This window comes from Parasteatoda tepidariorum, chromosome 8, assembly GCF_043381705.1.
Source record: "Parasteatoda tepidariorum isolate YZ-2023 chromosome 8, CAS_Ptep_4.0, whole genome shotgun sequence".
NCBI lineage: Eukaryota > Metazoa > Arthropoda > Arachnida > Araneae > Theridiidae > Parasteatoda > Parasteatoda tepidariorum.
The window spans coordinates 54,130,319-54,152,625 of NC_092211.1; the positions used below are offsets into that span (position 1 = coordinate 54,130,319).

General features: G+C 30.2%; 1 protein-coding gene and 1 non-coding gene across 2 annotated transcripts in view; one reads left to right on the top strand and one right to left on the bottom strand.

Moving 5' to 3' along the window:
- The window catches only part of LOC107449827 (MDS1 and EVI1 complex locus protein EVI1-A-like), a 66,495-nt gene that overhangs the window by 25,986 nt on the left and 18,202 nt on the right, over positions 1-22,307 (top strand). The window lies entirely within an intron of this gene.
- On the bottom strand, positions 601-672 carry TRNAC-GCA (transfer RNA cysteine (anticodon GCA)). Its single transcript has one exon. It is a non-coding gene; the product is annotated as a tRNA-Cys (tRNA).

A 22,307-nucleotide genomic window follows, 5' to 3' on the forward strand; every position in this document is an offset into this window, starting at 1 on the left:
TATATATATATATATTATAAAATCAAATTTTAAGCATAGTTTTAAGTGAAAAGTTTGTTTTAGTAATATATTTCTAAAATTTCAATAAAGCAAAGTTTCAGAATTTTCATTTGAATTAAAACAAACACGTGAAAAATAAATAGCAGTAAAAAGTAACAGAGTGAAAAATATAGCAGTGAAAACATATGAAATAAATAGTTAACACGTTCAAAGATCTAAAATAATAGCAATAATAATAATGGTCCCGAAGTGAAATAGCAAAGCATGAAGTAAGAAAAAAAAAAAAAAAAAAAAAAAAACGGCATAAATAGGCGTAAAATAACCGCAAGTTAAATAGACAACAATTACATGTAAAAAAATTTACCAAGAATAAGAACCTTGTATAAAATGCAAGAACGGAAGGGAAAAAAAAGTCAATACGTTTTATTCAAAAACTGAAGTAAATTTATAAATTTATTTAAAAACAAAATTGAAAACAAATTAATTCCTGAGAAGATTTGATCTTTGAATAATTTCATTACAATGCGAGCTAGTTGTTTTTTAATTAACCTCGATGCTATCGTTAATTCTTAAGAGAATCTGCGTGAAGGAAAAAAGAACAGGGGGCACCCGGATTTGAACCGGGGACCTCTCGATCTGCAGTCGAATGCTCTGCCACTGAGCTATACCCCCACACTCAGTGAAGCGACAATTTAAATTTTCTCCTCCTAATACAAGATAATAAGAAATGAATCGGATCGTATTTTTTCTCCATCAGCAACCTATCACCATATATGCTACAAATTATGATAAGTTATCAAAAATGAAAAATTACAGGTGACACAGATTATGAATACACTTTAAATATTTATTATATATTTACAATATAAAATATTTACAAAAATTGCAAAATTATGAATAGGATTCAAGGTTAGGCATAATTATAAATATGAACATTTATAATTTATTCATAATTATAAATTTAATTTAAATTTTAAATGGGAGAGTCAATATTTTTTAACGGATGTCACAGATAAAATATACAAACATTAAAAGTTAATATTTTTTGCAAGTTTAGTTACATGGTTAGGGACTAATCAGGTTTTCTTTTTCTAGAGTTGCAAAGGATGTAAATCCCATGGTTTGCGCTTAATCACGTGGTTGTGTTTGGCAGGTGAACATTACTGCAATTAGACTTGGTTTATTATCACGCTCAATCAATTTTCGAATCAGATTTAATTGGATAATATGTGTAAGCGACATCACTCGTGCGTGTCGATCCTGATCGGCTTTTGAATTGTTGCATAAACGAATGGCAGGATTTATGCCGCGATGGCCGCTTGCCGGGTTTAAAGGTTACTGATTATAAAGTGGTATAATTTTTTTTCTTCAGAATTTAACATTAATTAAAAAAAAAATTTAAAAAAGCCTTCATTTTTTTACTTAAATTTTGAAGTAAAAAGTTAAAAGTAAGGTTAAGTTAGTAAAAGATAGCATTTATCACTTTACTTTTCGAATTTTTTTTCCAGCAAGTCAACTTCGCGCAGTACTTTAGCACTTTAATTAATAAATGACGGAAAGTATCAATTTATGTTTTGATAAAAAAGCATTCAGATAAAATGGATGGCCTTAACGGTCTTTTATCCTAAGGAGACTAACAATAGTAATTTTGATAGCAATTTTGTCGATTCCCTCGCTTAAAATAGTAATTATTACACCTTGTATAAAATATTAATTTCGCAATGCTGACACCTACTAGGTTTTTTATAAAATAATGTATCGAATGTTAGACTGTACCTTTCAGAATCATTGGTAATTTTGAAAGATCATGACCATAAATAAGCCATGGTATCCAGACTGGAAGATGGCATTTTATATGAACATTAGAATCATTTGCATCTAGTGTAGGGGAAAATAACTTTAAATAGAATTTACAAAACAAAGAATCACACATTAAACTACTAATAATAGCACTATGAGAAATTTTCTCATAAAGCGGAGAATGTTGGAATGCCTGATTGCGAATTGACAGCCTCTTGTGAAATAATAAGCCACCAAAACTAAAAGGTGGTGGTAAGTTAATGATTAAGATACTTAGTTTAATTAGACAGTGGTAACTACCACTAAAATCTGAATCCAGTGGAATCTATTAGTCTTCAATTCTTTCAATTATAACAGTTGTGTCGGAAGAGTTTTAACTTTTTGACGCAGAAGGAACTTCCGTGACCCTTTTATTTATATATTTTTTTTTCTGGCGCTCTAATTACAAGCAAAAGTATATTTCAGTATTTTTTTAATTACAAAAAACAGTCTAATAGTTACTGGAAAAATCTATAAATTATCGGAATTATATTTGTACTAAAATTTTAAATTCACAAATAATAGTTGTAAATTTCTTTTTCATTCATATTAAAAATTTATCAATAATTGATTTCATAAATTAAAGAAATTTCAATGATGAATAACTGTTTTTCTTAGATCGAAATAACTTCAAACAAGTAAAAATTTGAAAAATTATTGTTTGGAAGTGAGCCGTGATCGGAAAAATTTTACATTTAGCCCCAGAAAAACACTACTGTTTTATATATTCAATAACCATAAATTATTAACAATGCACTGGGCCCATGTCCGAGAGTTCGTGGGTTCGAACCCCGCCTGCCGAAGACTCCTCGTGTAGTAAAGTGACTGATGCACGTTAAATCTGTCGAGTCGCAAAAGTCTTCCATGTTCCCATAACAAATCAAAACCTCTGGGGGTACTGGATTGGAGATCGATCGTTCTCTGATCCAGGTCAAAATTACGATCTGTGGATGAATGAATGGATGTATGAATGGGCCCGCCCTATAAACGGGTGTGACGTATGGTGTGGCAGAAGTCGAATTCTTGACCCTAGATGGCGCCACTGGAAAACAAGAACAATCGCATCTCCCCTCCGCCTAAACAAGCATGCGTCAACAACAGCAACAACCCTAAGTACAACATTTTTCACGCATTTAGGCCTAAATTAATGCGAAATAATGAAAATATATGAAAAATATGTTTCATAAAAATTCTGAGTCAAAGGGCTAAGCTTACATTTTTAAACTTTAAAAATCATTTGTGGTATTTACTATGAGTAATTTCTCTATATTACTCAGAGAATAATTAAGGAAATCGCACCATCAATTCTTGTAATTCAAGGATTTTCATTAATAGATGAAATGACGCGTAAAAGCTAAATGGAAATTTCTTATCTAAAATTGCTTCTCTTTTTAAAAATCTATTTTAGAAGATAACATTCGAATATATTAAAGAGAAGAAAACAATGATAGTTTTCTTATCAAGAGTAATTATCTATGAGGGGAAAAAAACAGCTTTTTACAGGAAGTCTACACCTGGTTACAGTAGATAGGATAATAATAAAAAAAAAGAATTATTTTTTTCTCGTTATTTTTAAATAAAGATTTAATCAAGAAATACATTTGCCTTCGAGATAAGATAAATGAATATTAACAATTACTGTTAAAAAAAAAACACTTTCTTTTTTTATTTAAAAAAAATGCAGATTTGTTTTTCTTTAACAAAAGATACAGACATTCGGAAACCATAGATGAGCAAAAAGTTCTTTTGCGCAAAAAGAATATAAGAAAATGTAGTATTTTAAGACTGTAATAATCAGTGATTGCAACGGTCTATCAAAAATTTAAAAAAAAAAAAAAATGTGGTAGCCAAGTTATGCCTACATATAACATAAAACACAGCATTTAGTTCATACGATTTTATTTTTGCTATTTATTCCAAAGAGCAAAAAACTTACACATTCAAACAACTTACAAAACTGACTAACTTACAAAATTTTACACAATCGCTTAATTTATATAAAGTATATATCAGTCGTGGGGTTTTTGGACCGAAGAATTTCAAGTTTAAAGGAACCATTGAAATACTCATCTAAAAATGTCTAAAAGTATGTAATTTTCAAATATTAATTCCAATAATAAATATCTAATAATAAATATCTAATAGTAATAGAAATTTAATAATAATATAAATTTAATAATAAATATAAATCTAATAATAATATGTAAATCTAATAATAATTCCAATCTCATTCTTTTAATTCCTTAAATTTTTTTTGTGCAGCTCTAGAAGTTTTAACATCTTTGCTTTTAAAAATCACACCTAGTTCTCATTAAATATGAGTGAAATTGTAAAAAAAGTAATAATATTAAAAAGTAATAAGTAAGTTTAAAAAAGTTTTTACAATGGTTAGTTTTTATTTTATTAAATAGTACTTTATAAATAGTTCACATGTTACTAATACGGACATGTTACCGTGAATGATCGAAATCAAGAGAATGTCGACTTTCACCGGGGAATGTCGACAATCACATAGTCGCTTTTATAAATGTCCGAAATATTTGTTATATCAGATTTGATAATTTATTCTTTGATACTATTATATTTATTCGATATATTAATATCTGCTGAGGATAGATTAAGAGAAACATCAGTGTAGGGTATACCGGGCAAATGTATACCGACCAATGGCATTGAACCATAAAAAAACATTGATGTAGGGCATACCGGACAAAAGTATACTGGCCAGTGGCACTTAACTGTGGCACTCATATATTTCGGACATTTACCAAAGCGATTATGTGATTGTCAACATTCACCGGTGGAAGCAAACAACCACCAATTTCGATCATTCACAGTAGCATGTACACAATGCGTTACTAACACGATACTAATATGTAAACTAATAATGCGCCATACGTTATTTTATTAATAATACGTTGCTTATAATAAAATAGTATTATAAATAATAAAACTTTAAGCACTATTTTTTAAATACTGAATACTGTTTAAATACTTTTTTAAATATATCGCTTTTTTTCTCTCTTATGATGGCTAAAGGTGATATAGTTCAACTTGCTTTAAAATTAAAGCGAAAGAGTCAAGAATGATGATATTTTCCTTACAAAAAAGATAAAACTATACACAACATGGAAATATAATCGGATTTGAAAATTTACACTTTATTATTCAATTAATGAATTTATTCTATTATTCTATGAAAAGTTCTGTTTATTGGTTAGGTCTATATGACACGTGGATGTTAAATGTGACAGTGAGATTTGAGTTTTTAATAAGTGGAGTTAAGACTACTATTGAAAGCTTTCATACGTTACTTATGAAAGAGTTTCAAAAATATTTTAAAAACAATCAATCTATTAGTAAAATCCAGTCATTCATTCAACTTTTTAACTATCAATCATTCAACTATTCAATCATCAATCATTCAATTCATTTATTATGTTTCAATTTATTTACTTATTTTGAAACATACTTAGATGGGAACAAAAAAAGTAATTTGCTTACATAATTAATGCAATATTTGACTGTTACTAGCTGTCCTTCGCCAAAGAGAATTTAAAAAAAAAAAATGTGACTAACAATTGCCCCGTAGAATAATCAGTTGTGCTTATGATGTTCTACGTGAATAAAAATCAGATGGATGAATCGCAGTTAAAAACAATAAACCAAGTGAAATGGTGATTCATAGGACGAATAACTATCTCTGATAGAAAATAAAAAACCATTTATTCGGCCATACGTATTTTTCATTTTTTTTTAATGTGTGGTAAGAACAAGAATTTCCAACAACAATTGTAAACAAGAATTTCCGGTAAATCATTACCATAAGAACGGAAAAACTACGAAATGAATGGTTTAAATATTAAAATTATCAAAACAATACAAATTGTGATAGCATTAGTACAATCACTGGCTACCCAATGGTCAGTTTTTTTAAAATAAACTTTCATACACACCGCAACATTTAAAACATTTTATCTTTATTTATTGCCCGCTAATTTCCAAAAAACTGGTTTTCTAAGATTTGACTGTTTGTAGCCAAATACCCTCGGGAACTTTCTTTTAAAATTCCGGAAACATTCAAATATGGTATATTTTCGAATCCCAGCTTTGGCTTCAAATTCTGAATTCCGATACGAATTCCGCATCCGGTTTGCACCGACCACCAGGGGGGGAGGTGGGCGCCCGATGCGCCCACTTAAAGCTTGGGGGGGATTTTTATACTAAATAAAACGAATAGTTCGGGGGGGAATTTAGAATTTGCCCGAGAATGCGCCCAAGAGCTTGGGGGGGGAAATGGGGGCCACTGCCGACCACAGTGCTGACGTAAAAGATCCTCAGTGGTAAACGGATCATGGGTTAGAGTCCCCTTGCCGTCAGGCTAACCATGGGAGGTTCTCGTGGTCTTCCTCTCCATGTAACGCAAATGCTGGTTAGTTCCATCAAAAAGTCCTGCACGAAGGCAAAATTTCTGCCAATACTTGATCCAGGAGTTCCCTTGTCCTCTGGATTGGGTTTAAAATTACGAGGCTACGGAGATGAACATTAGTAGTCGTAAACAGCCAAAAATTAGGTCGACTGATTGACGTTATAAATTAAAATATGGTATATTAGTTAAGATTGACATTGAAAAAAAATACTTTCTGAAATATTTGAAAAGATGTTAAACATCTTCTTTCTTCGTGTTCGTAAATCATGTAAAAATGAAAATCCATATTAAGAGAAAAACAACAGTAATAAATTGCAAACAAAATAATCCACCCCCTTCCGCAATGCGGAACTAAGTATCGCACGCGTCCGATTGCGTTCGTAATCGTTCTTTCCATCGATGATTAGCATTATATTATATTTTTTTCCCGTTTAAAGAGTGAAAAAAATTGTTATCTGGACGTGAGAAGAATGTACATAAGTGTCATGTCTTATTTCCCTCCTCAATTGAGGTGAGAGAGAAAGCAGTACATCCTGACACGGTAACCGCAACTGTTATAAGGTACAGATTGACTTGTCCGCACCATTGATCAAAAAGGTCGTGAATATAGGGGGGTGCTGAAGTTCACTTATGTCACCGAAAGATCAAGGTGGTCTTAATGGGACCTATTCTAGTAGGTAATGAACCGTGGAAGGATTTAGGGAAAGATTTATTTTTTTTTTCTCCAGATATTTTGAATAATGGCGTGTGTTGATATTTGAATCATAAAAAGTAGATTAGCCTTATTTTGATCGACTGACAAAGCGAAGCGAGAGTGTTGTAGTAAAGTTATAGTGAAAGTAACTTTTTTTGTTGTTGATAGAATTCTTGTATAACATACATGTAAGGCTTAGTTTATGGCTTTTCTTTCCGGAAGTCGTGTTTAGCGAAATTGTAACTTTCTCCAATTAAAAAAAATCTATTTCATAAGCCTATAAAAAGGAACCAGAATCTATTGCAGAGTAATTAAAAAATTGTAAAAAATTATGTTAAGTTACATTTTGAAAATACTCAGTTTTTTATTTATGGAAACATAGAAGTTGAACATGATAAACCCATGGTAAAGTTAAACAGGTTGTTCGATAGTACATATAGAACATTAAGTATAATTCTGATAAGGCGATTTTACCGATAGTTCTCAACAGAAAAGATTTTCAATATGTTTTTGTGCATCATAAAACAGATTTTCTATTTGCTTTGAGCATTATAGGACAAATTTTCTCATAAACTAAAATGTTCCATCCATGCTAAACACGTCCTTCTGCTAAGTTCTTTAATTGATTAAACAATTCTTGCACATTCTAAAACATATGTTTTCATTCTACATCCATTCTAATGCATGTCCCTCTACTAAGTTCCTCAATTAATTAAACAATTCTTGCACATTCTAAAACATATGTTCTCATTCTACATCCATTCTAAAACATGTCCCTCTACTAAGATCCTTAATTGATTAAACAATTCTTGTTCATTGTAGAACATATGTTCTCATTCTTCATCTATTATGAAACATGTCCCTCAACTAAGTTCCATAATAGATTAAACAATTCTTGTACATTCAAGAACAAATATTCTCATTCTTCATCCATTCTAAATCATGTCCCTCCAGCAGTTTCTATTATTGATTAAATAAATCGTTGTCCGTTTTAAAAGGCCTTTTCTCATTAACTAAAATCATACTCAACATGCACATTTACTAAGTTCTTCTATTGTTGAAGTATATCGTGATCCATTTTAAAACAGATTTTTCCACCAACTAAAATATTCCTCATCATGTTCTTCCACTAGGTTCTATAATTGATGAAACAGTTATTTTTTTTTATCGTTTTGCTTTCAAAATTAATAAATTTTTTAGATGCAAAATAGATTTGCCAATCATGTTAAGCTCAAGAATTCCATTTTTAATTCTCATAACAATTCTTCTCAACATAGTCTTTTCGCAAAAGTTTAATCATCTAAAAATTAGTTTATCTCTTTAATTAAATATGATCTTTAACTGACTTGGAATATGGGGATAGCTGCAATTTAGAAAATATGATTCTGACAGGAGAGAGTTTGAAAGTTTGGGTCCCTTTATGTTAATTTTACCTTTTTCGAAATTCACCATATGTCGAGAAGTTTTTGTGCGAAACAAAAGATTTTTGATTAGAGTTATAGAATTCGTTTATTCAAAAAATAATTCCTCGTGAAGCATCATTTTTACTAATTATGTATTATTATTTTAAACTATGATCGAAAATTATTTCAATCGTTAGATATGCAAATTTTTACGCTAATGTTAAACTATGTAATTTAAAATAATAAAATACAAAATTTGAATGAAATCAGTATAATTGTTTTTAAGAAATAAAAATTCAGCTTTTAAATTTTAATACACAGAAACTATTCGATAGATTTTATTTCCAATTTCGTATTTTGTCGTGTGTAGTGTAGCAAACAGAAAAAAAAATTATTCTGTAGTAATTGCGCTGTGCAGAATAAACGTACATGAACGTGCAAAATGTTAAGCAAAAGTAAATACGTACTAAATCTCCGAAGTGTTTTGTACACTAGATATATCGAATTTCAACGGATTTGATACTATTTCCAGTTGCAAATTATACACTCTAACAAGCTAGAATATGGTCAGAATTTAGACAATACATTCTACTTAGCGATAATATGGCGATAAATTCTGTTTGTAATCGTCAGGTTACCATTGAAGCTCGTGCTGTCAAAAGGCACAGAACTTTAATTGATGTTTGATCACTTTAGCAAGCCGAAAATCACAAAAACAATTTTGGGATAAAGTGACTTTACATTCTGCTTTTATCTGCCAGGAAATGATTGAAACTTGCCATACTATCGAACACGAAGCCACGGTTAAAATTTAAGCTATTCTAGTAAGTTGGGGGATCGAAATTTTGATTGCAAGCTACTATCGTTACAGACATGGTAGAAAGTTAATCAGAACGAAGTAATAAATCGCTTATAATTCTAAAACTGCATTCTACTTACTGCTTAATTTTATTTTTCAGCGAGGAATTCACTCCCTAAAAAAGAAGAAGAAAAAAAAAACGCAAACTAAAAACAATATAAACATGGGTATAACAGTAATCACTATTTTGTTTCCTTTTCTTACTTTTTAAGACAATAGAGATGGTACGCTTGGATGAAAGTTTTTTTTTTCGTTGTTTAAATTGAGATCATAAGATCTGGATTATCTATGCGTGAAAAAGAAGGGAAAAAAGGACGATTAAAGAAGAACAGGCGTGCGTCATCAACACTCGGATATGACATAAAGTATATATTGCACAATTAGATGCTTGCAACTCGAAAAGAAGTGAAGTGATTATGTCTAACCGTGTGATTTAAATCAGATTTAATTGGATACCTGTAAGCGACGTCACACGCGTGTGTTGAATCTGATTGGCTTCTGAATCAACAAATGCCACGATTTATCTATTATGACGTCACTTATAGGTATCCAATTACCAACAGCTTTGATTTTGGATGTCCAACTTGATTGCAATTTAAGCTAAGAACAACCAAGTAATTAAGCTCTAGATTCACTTGTTTCTATTTATACTTAATTTTCTATTTATACTTAATTCTATTTATACTTAGATTTCCCGTAGAAGAAGCATAAATGCACTATTTCCTGGTGAGGTGAAAAGCACTTAAATTAAAAAATGCTTTGGTATTTTCATGTGTTAGCAACCACGTAAGTTTTGTATCAGTCATACTTACTTATTGCAAGTTAGATACTTGTTCCAGTACCATTTATGCATTAAAGTGGTCGCAAAAGTATTTCTGCAACATGAGTGTTGAAAATAAAACAATCGTATCACCATTTTGAAAAGATCAAATTCCATTATTAAGACAATTTTTTCAAACCTAACTAACTTTAAAAATAAAAAATAAGGCAGATGGAGTCATGATGGCTCAGTGATTAGGGTACAGAACTGTCATTTGTGAGACTTTGGGGTTCGATCCCGGTTGGCGTGGCGGCAAGGCACAATGCTGCAGACCGATGAATACCAGCTTGTTTAGAAAAGGCGATCGGTGTGTAATTTTCATTAAGTTGTTACTATTATTTTTTTGATAGTGAAATTCTGGATCTATTATTTTTTGTACCGTAAATTTTTGTAAACAGAGTTAAGCCACTCCAATAAGAATTATATTTTCTTGAGCAGTTTAGTTGTGTCGTATTGTCTTACAACTTACAAGTATTAGGAACTTAACAAAGAGAATAATTAAAAATAATATAAAAGAGGAAAAATTAGAAGAACCCTTAACTTTAGTAGTATTTCCAGTGAATTTTAAAATAAAATATATGAATACCTACATATTTTGGTAAGGATGTGTCTGTGAATATGAAAAGGCATCTTATGAATATTGATACTTTTTTTAGAAATAAAGAAATATTTGATTTGATTATTTAGAAATCACATTTGAAACAAACAATATATAGAATTTTCTTATGTACTCAATTCTAGTACGCAATGTTTGGAGGCATAGTCATTTTAACAGTTATACACTCGTTAAATTTTATAGAGAAAAAAAAGATTAAGAGTATGAAAAAAATAGTAACAATGTAGTTAAAAATAAAAATATTATTAAAACAAAAATTTAGGCTGAATCAATAATTATGTCATTCTACATAAGTAGTATAAAAGTCAGTGATTCCTGAAAATTTATGTCATGCCCCAACATGAAATACAACAATTGTAAATTTGTTCCAAGATAACAAATTTACAATTGTTGTTGCATTGAAGATATTATCAAAATCAAAAGATATCACCTTAGAAAAACATACATATAAGTCAATCTCCTTTGGTAGTATTTCTAGTCAATCTCTTTAGATTGTGTTTTTCTACTATTTTATTAAAACGCTTTTCTGTCTCTCTTGTGTAGTTTATTGAGCACTACTAAAACTAAAATGTAGTGCAAAATTATAACATACCTATATAATGAAACAAAAATATAGCGCACAATTATAACATGAATATAATGAAACAAAAATATCTCACAGTTTGTTCACATGCACGATTTCAACTTCTCATACTTTCCCAAATATGTTTCAGTTGAGTTTAGTTTTCAGTTAGTTTTAGCTCATGGTTGTCAAAGCTCCATGCGTTTTGAAATCAGTTATAAGAGCTTTATGTGATATAGATTCTCTTCCATTTTTTTTTTTATATTCATGTGTTTAGTATTCATAGCAATTGGCACTTATTATAAAGTAGATAGAATTTGGTACTGAGATATGCTCGAACGAAGAAATTGAAAATACATCTTATTGTAGTGCTGTTAAGAGTGTCTACTCGAAAAAAAAAATAAACATTTAAATAAAAAAACTTATTTACAAAAAAAGTGAACCAATGAAGTGTGTGAAACTAATTAATTGAGTAATCGATATTTTATTGCTTTTATTGGCTCCGTGAATTGTAAAAAAACGATTTATAAGTGGCTAACTTACATTCTTCAAAACATTATTAATCGTATAAAAATAATTTATTCATGCACTAATTGCAATCATATTGCAGTAAGTGTTTTTACATCGCCTATCCTCATTTAAGTGCTTTAAAAAGAATTTGACTTATCTTAACTGTTCTTTCTTTAAAACTTTAATCATTTAAAAAATATTATTATAAGCATTTTTATGGCATTTATTGAGAAAAATTATTTTACTTAAAAGTTAAAATATATAAAGAAAATGACAGAAAAAGTTTTTTTTTCTTCCCTTTACTAAATAAAGCTACTTAAAGAAACGCGTCGATTTGGAAAAAAAAAAAGCTTTGCTTAAGAAATTGAATTCACCTGATATCGAAACGAAGTCACAAATATCAGCAAAAATTTTTTAATTAAATTTTAACAACGATGTCAGACAAACAATTTTGTTAAGCAATACTTAGACACACTTCAGCAACAAGTGTACCATACCAACTAGTAGGACTAAGTCTTCGAGCAACGCCCATTGTTCCATCGCATTTCCTTCTTCCAAAATATTTTCAAAAAATTAAATTATAATTTTTATTTACTTATAAGTAAGTTATATTCCCACGGCATACTTTCATATTACACTTTCAAAAAAAAATATTAAAGGAAATTTACTCTGGATAATAAAAAAAGAACACTCTTTTATCTTTGAAATTTTTAAAATGGAACAATTAATTAAATTCTATCGTCTGCTGGCGTTTTCGAAGTTCATTTTTTATTTGTATTACTTATCAGATTCTTAAACTCTATAACAGAATGTTTTTTAGCGACAAAACTGTTAATGATATTTTCAAATCTTCAATAATAAGTTTAAAAAAACTAAAACATCATACCTAAATTTTCTTTTTAATTTTTATTTCACGCGCGTGTAATGAGAAATATCATTGAGTGCATTTCCTATTACTGTAATGCCTTGAATTATTGCACAATAAAATTGAGAATAATCCTTAATAAGAATTCTGGTTTGTTTTTGCCAGTATCGTTATTGTTGAGTAAATGATTATTTTTATTATTTTCATCGGCTTGTCTTCGGGTGTATATAAATTTTTGAAGCATTTGAAATAAATTATTTCACAAATGTCACACAATGATAAGAATTTGTTGCTTCAAATTACGAACGACCACAAACTTAAGAAACACCTATTACGAAATAATAAGAAAAGTAATAACTAAGCACTCGCTACTTTTATTATTTTAAATTTTTCGAACCTTTCCAACACGGCTTACTTTATCATTAGAAACTAAACTTGACGTCACGACAGTCCAAGAAGGGCCAAGGCCTTTTGTGCTCGCACATCCCAGTTTTCTTTACCCTGGAAACTGGGGCGTAGAAGCATGAAGCATATGTTCCGATTGGGAGGGAGGGGGTCAGCAGAACGTGGAACCCCCAGTGTTTAGTTCCCAGGGATGCTTGGTATATACTCATTTTATCAACTCTCTAAAGGGATGAAAGGCTATGGTTTCTCCTTGTCCGGTCAGAGGATAAAACCCCGTACCTGCGGCACGGGAGCATGATGCGCTACAACTTCGAACGTGTGCTTTATCATTATAGCCCTGATAAAAAATATAAGGTTGCTACATCTAACAATAGAGAAAACTAGTATTATTTTGACTTTGAGCTGTTCAACATAATATATTGAGTAAATATTGAGTAAAAGTTTGGCAAGAATTTTTCCTTCGGTCAACAGTAAGTGTTTTTAAAAAAATTATTTAAAAAAAATCTGATAAAATAAAAGTTTAAGTTTCCTTTTTTATTTAAAAATTCATTAAATATTCAGGGTGTTTCAAAATTTGAGCGAAAATTAAGAGATGGAGTGATAAAAAGCATCAAAAGGATGAAATTTTACCATAGAACATAGGGTCACTGTCCACGTTGAGAGGGTTAAAATCACGAAAATCCCATAAACCCAAGCTTCTCATGCCTACTCCAGGGTTTGCAAATACCTTGATTTTTTTTAGTGAAAATACATGCACCAGGAAAAGTCAGAATTTCGATGCCGTGGTGCAAAACAACTACTAAAGGTATCAATAACTAGCTAACTACAAAAATAAATATTTAATCAATTATTACAAGAGCGGTGCGAAGTCCGCTGAAATTATGGTACGGTCTACAACAACGTAAAAACGATTCTTTGACGCTTTCGAAGATGCCAGATTCTTATGTTTGTCGAAGAAATGGCAGTCTGCACTATGAAATTCTGCGGTGCGCCCACAGGCGTTGCATAAAATGGATATTTCAGATGATTCTAACACATAAGTCTCGGACAGGGCATGGAATTTTGGTTTTAAAAATACTAGCCGACAAAAATATTTACCCGCTACTATTATTACTATACGATATTATTTTCCATGAAAAATATGAACAATTTTTAAAATGCTGACAGATGTAGTGCGAAGATTTTTAATGATAACCGAAATCTTTAAAAGAATGAAAGATTAAGGAACTTAAAAGTCGAAATATACTTATAGCGATGATAACACTAAATCGAACTTAAAAATCGAAACGTATTTATAGCGATGATGTTTGATGTTTGCAGAAGCAATGGCTTTAAAGTAAAAAGTGGATGATCCAGCCATTTTTGCTCCAAATAGAAGAAAAATGCTGTCTCTTGAAATCAAAACATTACCTTCCCAAAAACTTTTATTGAGGTACGATAATTTAAAGGCGAACAGCCTTTGACTTACAGTTGAACTTACAGTACGAACAGTTGAACTTACTCGCTAACTTTAAATATTTGATCGCAAATGGCGAGCTGGCGAGTGGAAATTTCGCGCCCTCCTTTAAGAAAGGAGACACAAAAGATAATTTTGAAAAATAAACATATCTTTTTTTTCCGATCGTATTTTTCTTCTTCATCCTTAAAAAAATTGAAAGTGCTGGAGCAATCAAGAAAACCCATTAGTCAAAAAGTCGTTAATAATCGAAATTATTATAATCTTCCGACGATTACAATTGTTAATAAAAATTATTAATTTAGTCTCGGGGTTTCGCTAAGAGAAGGACGATCCTTTAGATTTCCATAACAAAAATTACGAACAAAAAAAATGGGAACCGCTGATGTAGTTTATCATACAGAAATTCCAAATATATAAAAATCTCAATTTTGAACTTTTTGTTTCTTACTTTGATTTTTGTCTTTTACATGGAAGCTTCAAATTCATATTACATATTTTCGATGCCACTCTTAAATTTGTTGACAAGTGATCATATAAACAAAAAATTAAGCGCCAATCGTATATAATGTTCCTGCCTTACTAGAAGGAAGCTTTTATTTTGATACTTCCCGGCTTCGATAAAATCCATGATCATCAATTTATGCATCATCAATTGTTTTCATATCGTTGGGATGTATCTAGGAAGGATGAAGTAGACACACCCAAACAATGATCCAGTGTCTTTAAATACAGATTATCTCGCCAAACAGAACAACAGTAACTTTCTACTTTCAACGGAAAAGAATAGAAGAAAAAAAATTATTTTACTTTCTCCGTCCTTATGCAAGAAATAATGACAGCAAATTACGAAGAATCTTCGCCAAAAGAGAAGATTGTGTGCCGTGAAGCGTAAATTCTTGCGCTAATTCGCCATTTTCTTTGAAGAAGAGAGTCTTGAGGAAGAGAAATATAGTTCTAATTTATGTTTGTAATCCAGATATCACTTTTTTTTTCTTAGAAGAAAGTAGTTCTATCTGGTACGCATCAATGGATAGTTGTTAATAGTAAAGAAAGCATATTAATATCACCTTGAGTTTCTTTTCTCTTTTCCTTTTTGCAGAAAGTGATTACACAATTTATATTTAACGCCTAGGATAGTAGAACCTCGATTATCAGATGTCTGATTATATGTCACATCCGGTTATCCAGTGAATTGTTACATATCTGAGGAGATTGCTAGGAAATTTACTTTTTTTCTTTCTTTCTAAATCTTCGTGATTCATAAATCGCAAAGAGAGATTCGTAATTATTACGGAAATAAATCGCGATGGTCCCAGCTATTTAATTTAGCTAAATTTTCGTGTGAAATTCGTTATTTCATAGAATAACTGCAGTCCCTGTTGGCCAAATTATTAGACGCACTGTAAAATTCTATGCAAAATCTTAATTACCAGGTGAAACTATACAGCTTTATTGTTTTTACGTGAATGAAACAGGTTCGCACTTGTTTACGTTCGTGTTGTTGTTGTAGTTAATTTACGTCGCACTAGAGCTGCACAATGGGCTATTGGCGACGGTCTGGGAAACATCCCTGAGGATAATCCGAAAACATGCCATTACAATTTTGATCTTCTGCAGAGGGTATGGCACCCCCGCTTCGGTAGCCTGACGACCTGCACGCGAAGTCGAGCGCTTTACGGTAGAACAGTTTAACGAGGACCAATACCGCACACCCTCGGTCCCTACGCAGACTAATCCAAGTGGTCTCCCACCCGCTGTTTACTTTTGTGTGTGTCAAATTGGTTAAATTAAACAATATATAATATGAATTTGACCATTGGATAAATTAGACCATATATTATATAAATATAGAATATTTATTATATCAGGTATTATGTTAGTATATTATAATAATTAGACCAAATTATTAGACGCACTGTAGTGTTTAATAATGACATGTTTTGCACGAGGTGGTATGCGATACTTTTAAATTTAAACATATATAAAATGGGTAAAATTTAGGAGATTTTTTATACTATACTTCCTATTTGTATTTACTTTTAACGTATTGCATTACAATGTTAACCAGTTGATACACAAACGTAAACAAGTGCAAACCGGTTTCAGCCGCGTATAAACAATAAAGCTGTATAGTATCACCTGATAAGATTTTACATAGAATCTTATAGTGCGTCTAATAATTTGGCCAATATATAAAATTATTGAAAGAATGTCGACTGTTATTTCTAATTTGTGTATTTTTTAAGCGAATGAAGTTTTCAATCAAGTAATAAGGGTAATACATATTAGGTATTACTTTATAGAGAAAAGAACACCGCTTATAGCTTTAAGCTTTTAATTTAAAATGATAATTAAAATCATAAAGATATTTACAGTAATGGTAGGAAAAGATGGTAAATAAATTAACATTAAAAAAGGGATGGATAAATACTTTTCATGTGAAAATTAACAAGAAAACTTTTACTTATTTGGCGGTAGTGTGAAAGTCAACTAAAGAAATCCAAATCTATGTTAAGTAAAATTCCAACTACATGATTTTTCTAGTCGATCAGAATGTACCAAAAAACTATGAGAAACTGTTTCATTATTTTCTTATGTTATATTGAGATACGCAACTCACATTAGATTTCCATACGGCCATGGGATGTTTCCTTCCCACCAACTTTAACCATTTTTTGTCAATGAGAAGGTATTTTCCCATTGAAACGTGGCATTTTTTTAAGTTAGCAACTATTCTTTCCATTTCCATTCCGGTAAGCCAAGCACGTCAAGTATCAGTTATGTCAAATATATATATATTCATATACAATGTATATTTGTATACAAAGATTCATTCACAATGATTTCAATTCTTTCACTATATATTTCTTTCTTAACGCAAAGGCAGGCATAAAGCCAAGTAGAACATAAACAAACTAATTTAATACCGAAGTTGCCAGGTATAAAAAGCAAAAATTATATCACGTTTCTAATTAAATACACAAACAAATAATAAATCTAAGTTAAGAAAAAGATGTAGACGAAAAAGAATTATATTTCAACTAATTCGATGTTCGATATTCATGTGTATTAAATTAACTTCGCATTAATTAACATTTTAATTCATGTGGAGAAAGTTAGCTCAACTTTAACATGCTATTTTGATTTTAAATGATCAACTGAAGCTGACGTCATACGTCGCATGTGTGGGTATCTGTGATTTTCTTCTTACAAGGCAAATACTTTACAGTAGAAAAAAAGTTTAAAATCCCCCCCCTCCTGTCATGCTACAAAAATAGGGTCTTAAAATCAAAATAATTTTAGGTAAAAAGCTAAATGAATTTCTTTTTATTAATTAATTTCACTTCTATTTTATCATATTACTAGACAGAAAAAATGGCCCTATAAAAAGTAAAAATATTTTATTACTTCAAATTAGCTACAGTAAGAATAAAATTGATGATCGATACGAGCATGATTATTATTTCGTTTAGATAATTTATACAAAACACGTTTTTATTACAAATTATTTCCTGATCGTTAAAGAAAAATAATAATATTCAATCATTTAAAGATCCTACTTAGTTCAAGTTCGAAGGAAATGCATACAAGTGCGAAATTCAGGCCGATCTGCGACTTAAAACGATATATGGAGCAGCGCGAACCCTCCTCCCTTCTGATTAATTGGTCAGGCAGAAAGATCTTTTCACTTTCTAAAAACTAAGTTCTTTTTTATCTCCAAATATTCTTTCCGTCGGATATCTCGAAAACAGCTTTGAAGTGTCACAAAACCATGCTGTTCCTGGCGCAAACCTACCATAAAAAGAGGTCATCGTAATGAAATCATCGCCAATTGGCGACCAAACAAATGAGAAAGGAGATGAAAATTCCGTTATTATAGAAAAAAAAGAACAAATGAAACGAATATGGGGGGAAAATCAACAAATCAAATAGTGAGGTGTGAAGTTGGGAGGGCCGGAAGTAGAACTTTTGGAATAGGAAGAACAATGTCGCCACAGGTTTTGATCAAAAAGTAGCAAAGAAGTGAAAGTAGTAGTTGATGACAGAATTTTTTTAAAATTCCTAGTAAATCACACCACCTGATAATAAGGAGAAATTCGATAATTCTAAATTTAAATTAGAATGCATAACTTGTAGAATTCGGATATCGTTAATAATTTTACAAATTTGGAATATTTTTATTGAAAAAAAAATTAGATAAATTAGATGATGAATTCCAAAATGGATATATGTACGTGATTTAAATTCGGAAGAATTCACAATTTAAGAATGATGTTCTTGTACAATAAATGAACATCGTGTTCGTTGCTTTGATGTTCCAAAATTTACGATTTTAGGAATATTGTTTACGCAAATTTTATCGTTTGCGTATTTTGAAGTAGCTCTATTTTAGAAGAAACTACAGACGTGCATTGTGCTTTAAGACTAGAAAAGTGTTAAAAACGAAAAAAAAAAAAATTGCCAATGGATATTGATTGCATCATAAATTCTACCAATCTGTACGAAGAATAAATTTCTGAGGTAAGTGATTTTAAAAATTATGTAAAAAAATTTTGAAGTTGATCTTGAAGAAAATTAACCGTTACTCTTATTACGTAATTTATTAATTAAAAAACCTATATAGTGTGAATTAAGATCACAAATTAATAGCACAGATGAATTTCTATAGAACTTTATAAGACTTAATAAAAAATTGTTCGAACATTGTTCAATTGTACATTGAACATTGTATCTATGGAACATTGTTTCTGTGGAAAAAATATTCATTTTCAAAAAATCGCAAAATTTTAATATTACATGTAACCTATTTTTTACTAGCCTATTTCGCAGTAAGGAAGCCTATCATAAGCCATTTTTTTTTTCAATTACGTGATAACTACAATTTTGTAGAGTAAGAATTCGCATCAATTTTATGTTCGGATAGACAATTCAGGAAGTGGCACGAAATTTTTTTTACTGACAATATATATTCCTAATTCGCTATTTAAATACTATTTAAATCATCCTAAATGAAACAATAAGAAAAGTTTTATCCTGCCGTTGTTGCAAAAATTCACCATTTTAAAGCAATGCAATAAATGCCGTAAACTGAAACAAGTAAAAAAAAGTGATAATAATCACACGCTTCAAATGTAGGGATATTTTGTTCTGATAACTGTCACTTCAGTTGCACAAAAAAAAAAATTAATTAAATTAATTTGAATTATGATATAGATTTTAATATCTGTAAATGAGATGTCGCAAAATTCAACTGGCAAATTCAGAAAAATAATAAAAGGCATCAAAAGTATAAAGACTTACATGGCATCTCAAACTACTTTAAAACTGAGAAAATTCATGCAGCTTTCGTTGTTACGCTAGAAAAAAAAATACAAATGATGCTAGAAATTTAGTAAACTTTAAAAAGATTTATTTGATTATTTATTTCAAGATTTGCTTCAAGTGACGCCCACTGACGTCATTGTACAGTCTACAACGACATAAAAACGATTCTCGGGAGCGATACCAGGTTTGCTTTTGAAGCCAGTTTAGGCAAAGACAATCAGCTCTATGAAATACTTCGCAGTGTGTCTACATTGAGTGCGTTTTTCGCGATTTTCAACCTCGCAATGTGGTTTGCGACCTTATGTTTTCTTTCTTTTGATGCCTTTTATCATTTTTCTGAATTTTTCGGGGCGAATTTAGTTGTTCCTCTATTATGGTAGACATAATTGTTTGTTTCTTCAAAATAGATATATAAAATGTAAAGAAATGATTGAGTTACAAGTGGCTATTTATTTTTTAATTAATTCAAATGAATGAATGTTTCCAATTTAATTAATTCAAATCATTGTAGATCCAGTTTTGCAGAAACAATACTCAAAATACGACATAACCAGATCATATATTTAGTTTTTTTTTTTTAATTATTCTGTGTCCGTAATTTTTCACTTTTTGAATTAAGAAAAAATATTTTTAGTAATGGATGAGAAGTTTTCTAAAGAATACTTTTAAAAAGTATTTGGTAAAGCTAACTAAGAATTTCTATTAATTTCAAAAGTAGAGAATATATGTATTTTTAAATAAACGGCCTAAACAAATTTAAGCATAAAATTACAATACAATTTTAATTTATTTTCTTCCCCCAAATATATCTATCTATCTATATCTAATATATCTTTCATAGAGTAATCTATATTTCCCTAACTTATCTAGTATACTATATTTCACTAACTCATCTTATTATCTAGTAATCCATATTTTACTAACTTATCCAGTAATCTATATTTCACAAACTTATTAAGTAATCTATATTTCATCAACTTATTTAGTAATCGATATTTCATTACCTTATCTAGTTATCTGTTTCTCTAACTTGACTAGTAATCTATATTTCACATTTTTGACCATGAACTACAACCACCCAGGAAAAAAATCTAGGAAGTCTAGATCAGTGGTTACCAACTGGCGGCCCCCGGGCCGCATCCAGCCCGCGAAGCCTTCTTTTGTGGCCAGCGAACTAAAGTATATTAGTTGTCATTTATTGGGGACAATTTTCGCAAAAATTCTAAGTGAGTTTAAAATACTTTTCTTTCTTTAAAAAAACCTAATTTTTTCGTTTCTGTGAAATTTAACATACCAACTGTGCAAAAAAATTTATTTCTCAGGTTTTGCATCCAAGAAAATATTTATTCGAGAAAATATTTATTATTATTTGTAATTCAATGCTTTTGTTTTGTACAACTAGATAAAAATCTGACAGTAATATTTAATGTTCCTTCAAACATTAAAGAGTCCTATATAAAATTTTGATAAAGTTGCGGCCCGCCATTTGACTGGTGTTTTTAATTGCGGCCCCCGGCCTCATGTAAGCTGGAAACCCCTGGTCTAGATCATTCTACCTTCAATATAAAGGGGAATTTTCTATACCAAACGACTAAATTTCGGTCACTATATTGGAATAAACTGTTCTATGCGAACGTTCTAATAATCATTAAAATAACATTGTGTCCATGGAACTGCAAACGGAACCTTAAGCTTAAATCGTTATAGTAGAAGTGGGGGTCGTACTAATGGTGTGGAGGTCGGCTATAATGGGGGTCGTACTAAGAGTATGGAGAGTACTTGGTTGGCATATTGCTAAGCCTATGGGAGCATAATTTGCTATTAACAAACTCCGGTTTTAAAGAGCTATATTTTTGTGATTTTTACGACGTTGTTCCACTTTTCCAGCTCAACTAATTCTTTATGGAAAAAGTTTCGTTTATCATTCTAAAATCAACTGAAAGTTAGTTATTAATCTTAAATCCAGCAAACTCTTATTTCGAAAGCTAGGGTACAAATGACGATGTTTTCTAGGCTATGAGTTTTTTTTCTTCGAAAAGCAATAACACAACATAAGAGACACTAAGACAGTTTAAAACCAATTAACTAACATCTTTTGTACTGTACAGATATGAAATAAGTAGCATATTTATAATTCAGTAAATTTGTTAATAAATTTTCACGAACTCGTTTTTTACGAGAACTCTGTTATAACGAGCAAATGCTGCGGCAAAATCACGTTATAAGTTTAACGTATTTTTAAAAACGAAAGTATATATTTTAAATATTTTTTACGGAGTTAATCTATGACGGAAATTATTCTATAGTAAATTATTGCTTCCACAAACTAATTTCCACTCTTTTTAATAAAAAGAATAAAGTTTTCTTTCTGAAACAACATTTCCAAATTTGAAATCATTAATTAAAAATTCTATTTTATACTTTTTAAAATATTTTGGTTGAGAAATATATTTATTAATAGATATAATTTTATAATAAAAAATAACATAAATAAATAATTTTTAAATCCTTAGTTCATGAA